Genomic DNA, 7,909 nt, shown 5'->3' on the forward strand with positions numbered 1-7,909 from the left:
TTCATAGCGTAGTTATGTAGCAAGACAGTACAGCGAACCAGAAACATTGGAATTGGAAGGCAATATGAAACAAAAAATAAGCAAGCAATAGATTCAACAAAATCGATTCAAGATGCTGTCACCTCATTGATTCTTCAATCACAAAGATGAATGAGGGTCAAGAGGAGTATTAAATGCAGATAATGTAAATGCACACACGTTTACGTTTCTTAAACATTGCCAGTAAACTCACTTATTTTAAAATATTTCGTTAACCATTAGATTTAGGAACAACATAGTTTTACATTTGTTATTTGATATGCAATATACTTTCGATTTATGATGAATGAGATATGTACATATGATAAGAGTTGACATGCTATTACTTGCACATCCCTTGAAAGCATGCAATTTTTATGCCAAGTCTTCATAAAATGCATATCTTAAATGTTTTTACAAGTTACGTGACTCTATTTGTAAAATGAACAGACTGTGAGTTAGAATTCGTTCGATATCTGTAATATCATTGAAAAATTCTTCTGATATCGTATCGCGATACGTAAATAAACGAGTATTTCCTGGAAGACTTTTGTCCGTCTCATTTTATTTCTTGCCGTATGTTGGGGGGCTAGGCCACAAACCTCCCGCATATGTACTTCGGGACTTACACCATACTTGAACACTCGCTGTTGTATTTATTTCTATACAAGGGTTGCGTATATACCGTCACGCTATCATAAAGGTACCAACCTCTATACCACCCCTTTTTCTTTAGCACAGGTATACATGTACTGTACGTACATAACTTACTTCGACCACTTTACCCAGAGAATATCGACGTCGTGTCATCGTGTCTTTCTTCGCGTCCCTTTCCTTTATTACCTTCGATCTTCGTCGAACGACCCTTGGGAAACTCGACGACATCCATTTCGCATAACGTTTCACGGGTTACAATATTGCATTTATACATGTCGCAACATTTTCTGTAAAATCAGTCTCCAGTCGCAATTGCAATACGACGTGTCCAATTTTTATTTAAAAATTATTGAAACTTGTGATAGTTGAAAACTCTTTCATCTTCATTGTCATTTGTGTAAAGTTATTTATATTTTGTATTATTTAATTAAAGTTTTAACTTTTATGTCAAGCAACATCTTTTTTACCTTCGAATCTACTTTAAAAATCAACATACATTTTCAGTCTGTCAAACTGTCTCGTATTCTGTTATATAAATAAAGTCTAGAACTCTTAAAGTAGCGAAGGTTCATTCGTTCATCGAAAAATTAGCTTCAAATAAAACAGAACTAGTGAGCGTTATTTATGGACCATTACCGTGGTTCTAATTTGACTAAGATTCGTCAAAGATTCCTGGCGTTCGTTCTACCGTGGAACTACAGTAAGATTAGACATACTTATCCGACCCTGCCTCACTTATCCATTATTATGTAAAAATGCTAATCCTCTGTAATTTTACGGGTGATCGAGATCGTTTGCCTTGTGCAGTACGGTTGCTCTTTTGTTTGTTGGTTGCAGGTATCCGGCAGTACGGAACAAAACTTGCGTCCGACGCGATGTTGCGGTTCCACGAAACGAATTCGCATAATCAAAACGCATTCGCTGCCGTCTGCACTTTGATGCGAGAAATATTACGTATCAGGGATGAGAGCGAGATAATAGAGCAACCGTTGCACATTCGCTCTTCTGTAGCGCAATCTGGCACATTCTTCTTCATCTGACTAACTTCGCGTTACCCTTCTCTCAGCGTGTATTTTAGGACCGTTAGTTGATTAAGAGGATGAAGAAATATTAACAAGAGAAGTTATTCAGATGTTAAGTCAGTCTTCAAACGACAGTTTTAAGTGTAAGTTTTAACTTTTATGTCAAGCAACATCTTTTTTACCTTCGAATCTACTTTAAAAATCAACATACATTTTCAGTCTGTCAAACTGTCTCGTATTCTGTTATATAAATAAAGTCTAGAACTCTTAAAGTAGCGAAGGTTCATTCGTTCATCGAAAAATTAGCTTCAAATAAAACAGAACTAGTGAGCGTTATTTATGGACCATTACCGTGGTTCTAATTTGACTAAGATTCGTCAAAGATTCCTGGCGTTCGTTCTACCGTGGAACTACAGTAAGATTAGACATACTTATCCGACCCTGCCTCACTTATCCATTATTATGTAAAAATGCTAATCCTCTGTAATTTTACGGGTGATCGAGATCGTTTGCCTTGTGCAGTACGGTTGCTCTTTTGTTTGTTGGTTGCAGGTATCCGGCAGTACGGAACAAAACTTGCGTCCGACGCGATGTTGCGGTTCCACGAAACGAATTCGCATAATCAAAACGCATTCGCTGCCGTCTGCACTTTGATGCGAGAAATATTACGTATCAGGGATGAGAGCGAGATAATAGAGCAACCGTTGCACATTCGCTCTTCTGTAGCGCAATCTGGCACATTCTTCTTCATCTGACTAACTTCGCGTTACCCTTCTCTCAGCGTGTATTTTAGGACCGTTAGTTGATTAAGAGGATGAAGAAATATTAACAAGAGAAGTTATTCAGATGTTAAGTCAGTCTTCAAACGACAGTTTTAAGTGCAATTTCTTTTTAGTAAATAAATAAGATTCGTAAGGAACACATAAAATCTAAATAAAAAAAATGGCTTATGTGAATCTACAGCTCATGTGTTCTGTCCTGCTGATACTTTATTTATCCAAACATTTTTCCCTCCACTTTTTACATTCCGCTATTGTATATGAAACGTATTCTAGAACGGAGGGTAAGCCAAAATACATTTTCACACGAGGATCGACGGTAAATAGGTTTTAAAACATTGAGTGAGAGATGGGTTTGAAAAATTGCACGGTAACATTATCTAAACTTTCAACGAAATTTGAGAATGCCATCTAGTCGGTATGAAACGCGCGTCGGGTGTAAGTGCAGGTGGTGGGAAATTAGGTTGCTACCCTTGTCTCGGTCCATCTTGATTATCATAGTCAAAAATATTAGCCTCTTCTCGTGGAAGATCCTTTCGCAACTCGCAACCTTACACCGCGAAAATATTCGCAACGCGTTAGGATAATTAACCCATTAAGGTTCCGACAGTGAATTAATGCGATTTTTAAAGGAACGTAAGATCTGCGCGATCTTCGTTCAGAAAAAGTAACAATGAAAAAAAGAATGGGACTTGTACAAAAAGAAGAAAACATTCGCAGCTTTGGTTTACACGTTCGGACGACCAATTAATTACGAATTCTTTTACGAGAGATACGCTTGGTTACATTGTTTCTGATTTAAAGTATTTTTTCGAATGGGACAGGTTTTCGAATTTACACGCCGGGTGATGCGACAGCTCGTTCGCTTCGTTTTTTTTCCATCGCGTCCACAGACAAAGCAATGCACGTACATTAAATACACTGTCGAACAAATTATTTGTTAACTTATAGTCGATGTCTTTTCTGTTTACATCACAATTTCTACTTATTGCTTTTTTTTATATATTATATTCAATCTGCGTTTTATATGCAATACGTGCAATTAAAGTAGTGATTAGAAATTATAACATGAAATCAGGACATTTACTATGCACATTTTATTAAATCATACGAATATACATGTCGACATATACATGCATATCTTATCCCCTTTGTTTTATAATCGGAGATGGATTATTCTTGACGGGAGGTCCAGCTGTCCTACGTCATATTCGTAGCCTTCTCGGAAGGAGTAACATTCCTGCCTCTCTTTTTGCTTCTTTATCGATTATCGCATGATAACAGTGGCGCGAGATATTTGTCGTTGCACCTTGAAATATAAAACAAAAAAATAAACGACTCTTAGTTAGTACTCTGCGTTTATATTCGACTACGGCCGCTACTTCTCCAAGAAGTTTCATTACGTTTACACTGTTCTTTACCAAATAAACATTCGCTTGCGTATAAACATCGTACATAAAATTTAAATTGAACACCATTAATTTTCAAAATAAAGGGAGTGAAAGGTTTGAGCAAGCCGACCAATATACGCTTAAGTGTATTCTGCGGCTAATTCGTTAAAACCCGGCGCATTCCTTGGTGGGTTATCAAGATCTTACGCGGAGAGATCTTCTTAATTACTACATATTCCAACGCCTCGGGCTGGTGTCGTAAATGAGAAAAAAAGCACCGCACCAGCGGGCCCGTCGTCCCGTCGTCGGTCGAGTGCGATTCATAAAAACGAACGGTGACAGGAGGTGACAATTATTCGAAACGAGGGGGTAACCCGGCAGTCTGACCGTCCTCGTCTCCGGACCCGCCTCCACCGTTTCCCGTCTCCGTCGTACGTGCTCGCCTCTAGAACGGAGCCGCCGTCAACCTATCTCGCTCTAATTAACGAACGACCTGTGCGCGTCCGACGAAACGGAACGGAGACAACGTGCAGGAGTAGTGCTTGGCAGGACGAGGACGGAGAAGGGAGCAGAGAGAAGGGACACGGGATGGAGAAGGACGACGAGACGAGCCGGCCAACCACGTGACCGTCGGGCGGGGGTGGCAGGCGACATTTCGCATGCTCAGAACTCCACAGGCTGCAGCATATCGCACACCGAGCTGATACCCTGAGCAGGGAAACAATATAGTGTTTGGCTGCATCCTAGACACGCACAACGGGGAATCGTACCTGTCGAAGTATATAGTATATAAAAGTATAGAACGAATAGGAAAACGCGTGCGGAAAATCCGGTTCACGGTCGAATCGTAACACTGAGAAAGGGATCGAGTCCGCTGCCATTGAGATCCGTCGGCGTTTCTATTCCAGCCCCGGCTTCCATGGTTTCACCCTCCGCGCGGAGACCTCGAGAGATGTTCTCTCGCGAGATATTCGACAGAGGCTTCCCGATTCGGTGGTAGTTCGTTCCTCTTGACGGTTGTGACAAGTTTTGATCTCGATCTGGGTGTTTCCTCGTGCTGAGAGCGGCGACGAGAGCGGTGATAGTGCGTTGATCGTCACGATGTTCCCATGGTCGTGGAAAGTGCGAGAGAAGTGAGAGTGCATTTCCTTACACTCTCGGAAACCCTTGTCAAGTGCGTGACGATAGACAGCCGCGAGCGGAGGGATGATGACGATACTTGAAGAGAAACGCGTGCAGCTTCCTTGATCCACGAATACTCCACCACCGAAGCGATCCTTGGCTCCTGGCAAAGTGTGAACACCGGTTACAAGGTTTGAATGAATCCACAATTATCACGTACATATGTACTTATGCAGCCTGTTGCTACCGATGATCCTTTTCAGCCGCCGCTTTTCACACTTCAAATGAAGTGCAGAGAGGCAAGATACTTCCCTTGCTTTAAACAGGATAATATTTGTTACACGAATTTTATGATCTCGTTCGACTGTGTCTTTTCCTGCATAATAACGAATTAAACTAAACGCGTTTTCACTTTCTTACTCCTTTGAAAGCGTCAAAAGCTAATGTCGAATTGATTTGTTTTATGCATTATGTTCGTAGTTTCTCTTTTTTTTTCCCTAAAATCGAAAGATACAGAAGTTCAGCTAAGAATATTTTTATGTAGTTTACTTATAAGTCTGTTAATGACTCCACGAGATTTCACATATTCAAATATTCGCTGTCTAATAATAATTACTAGCAATCATTCATTTTGAATGCCGATTAATCATTGAGTTACAGCGACGATCAAATGAATTTGTTTGATCCGGCACACCACGTGGGAAACATCATTTATTCTCTGCTCTCTCTGTACACGTACACATTCCTTAAATTATTAGATGTGCGGGAGTCACGCACGCTACGCGGATGTGCTTCTGCACATGTACAAAAACACTCACATGTGTAAACGTCATTATCAATTGAGCATGCGTAACTTATGCATCTCATTCGGCTTGTTACCGGTAATGTATTTTAATTGGTCAAACGCTGCGTAGTACCAAGTACTTACGTACTATGTTCATATGTATGTGATCCGTACTGGAAAAACGTGGGAGATTGTGAAACGCTAGAAAAATACATTTATATTTAAGGAGACAATGTTTTTAAAGTATAAATGGAATACCAAAAGTTTCACAATATGATGTCGAAAAAATGATATTCTGCATGGGATTTCGGTTAAGTGTATTTGTAAGAATTTTCTAACAAGGATTAAATGAGATACGTAGATTAGTGATTACAAATTTGTTTTACACTGTCGTATTATAGTAACGACAAAAAATGAATCTTGGGACGATGCTACCCGAGATTAGTCGGGGTGTACAAAACGTTTTGGGACGTATTTGTGATTTCCATGGTCTGGCTGTTCACGGTTGCTGGAGGAAAGCCGGCGGAGCCAGCCATTCCAGGGACGAACGCGAAGCTTTTGTCTTGAGTCTCGTGGTGTAACCATCCCACCCTTATTTTTCTTCTTTCCTTCTTTTCAAATGTAAGCTGACCGTAGTCCGTGGGACACGAGTATCGCATACGGCAGAAACCTTCGTTTCGTCCTTCTCGCGCATTCCTCCGATCCCTCTTTTTCCTTTCCCTTCTCTCTTCTCTTCTTTTTCCGTTGCCGTTTCTTCGACGTCTGATGGACAAGCAACTTCGCCGCGATAAACACGTCGAAGCACGCTTTGTTTAGATAAGCCCACTTTCCTCTAAATGGCAAATGAAAGGCCTTAGTGCCTTTCGGAGAAAATAAACACCACTCCTTATGGAGAAAATTTCAATCATGCATATTGAGTAATATTAACTGAAGTATTTCCGAACTATTTTGTCATTCATTAGTTCATAATTTCTTATAGCGATTCTGGGAATCGCAATATTTTGCATTCAAATGTAAAATTAGTATAATAAAATTAAATTGAGACAAGAGTATTAAAACATCGTAATTTAGTATTTATTAGCAGTCATAAAATTTATGTATTACCCTTTTTATGAGAATAATCAATTAAATATATTAATTGTATTTGCATGATACAAATGGTTTACACGTATAAAACTTGAAATAAATATATAATGTATTTTACCGTTTGCATTTTTCAAAAACCGAGGCGAGAATAACAGGGTCAATCGACTTAAAATAGCGGACAGCGATATTAAACGATCACTGCGTATTGTCGACTCGTCTTTCCTTTTGTATCGAATGATACGGAAAAGCGTGGCAAAAAGGAAAACGCGCACAAACTGCTACCCGAATTGTCACCCGAAAATAGTGTAACACGACGATCGATGACACTGTTACTTTTTAACTTCCACAGCTAAACGTAGCTATTCGTTTGTTTTCCGGTTTGACCACCGTTTATTTTTTCTCTTTGTTAGTTTTACTCTACAGACCATAGGTTTTAGAAGCCTATTTTATTTATTTATTCTAACGAAAAATATGGTCATTTTTCGTACAAATGAATGAATGCATCTAAAATTTATACATTGATATGAATAGTTTTATGAAAAGATTGATATCGTTTTTAGACTTCTAGCGCTCCTGTGCTACTAATTATTAAAGTATAATTGCAGTGAGTTTGTTTTTAGAAATACCGGCCATACTGGCATTGTCATTGATAGTCAGTCTTCGTTTAAATATCACTCGACACTCTCCATTGTTCCAAGTCGTTTACCTGCCCATTTTTCTACCCCAACTCCGAATGCCGTTTTCGATAAGAAAAATCGAATGCGACTTCTGGCTATTGTTCAAATACATGATCGCTTATTAAGGTTGCTCTGGCTATATCACAAAACGTTCCACGTTTTTTAAATATCGTGTAAATACCGATTTTGTTGTACAATTAGTCGCGTTAAAAGCTTTTAATTGAAATACAATAAAATGATTATTGAAGTCTTCTCATTTTAGTCATTGTGTTTCGAGTATTTTTACTATTACTGTTTCTAATTTGAAATTGTTTCAGGGCATTTGCATGTGCCAAACATGAATTTATGATAATATTTCTTTCATTATCTAAGT

At 39.0% G+C, this 7,909-nt stretch overlaps 1 protein-coding gene across 4 annotated transcripts in view; it reads left to right on the forward strand.

The window, feature by feature from the left end:
• Positions 1–4,567: 4,567 nt before the first annotated feature.
• The window catches only part of eya (eya transcriptional coactivator and phosphatase 2), a 12,985-nt gene continuing 9,643 nt past the window's right edge, over positions 4,568–7,909 (forward strand). For 3 of the 4 annotated variants that reach the window (XM_018032480.2, XM_018032481.2, XM_018032482.2), the window contains exon 1: positions 4,569–5,180. The gene's annotated coding sequence lies outside the window, so the exon portion shown is untranslated. Of the gene's footprint in view, positions 5,181–7,909 lie in introns of all 4 variants that reach the window. The other variant, XM_018032479.2, reaches the window with a different exon arrangement.

Source organism: Ceratina calcarata, unplaced genomic scaffold (genome assembly GCF_001652005.2).
Source record: "Ceratina calcarata isolate Rehan_Ccalc_2016 unplaced genomic scaffold, ASM165200v1 scaffold579.2, whole genome shotgun sequence".
Classification (NCBI taxonomy): Eukaryota; Metazoa; Arthropoda; class Insecta; order Hymenoptera; family Apidae; genus Ceratina; species Ceratina calcarata.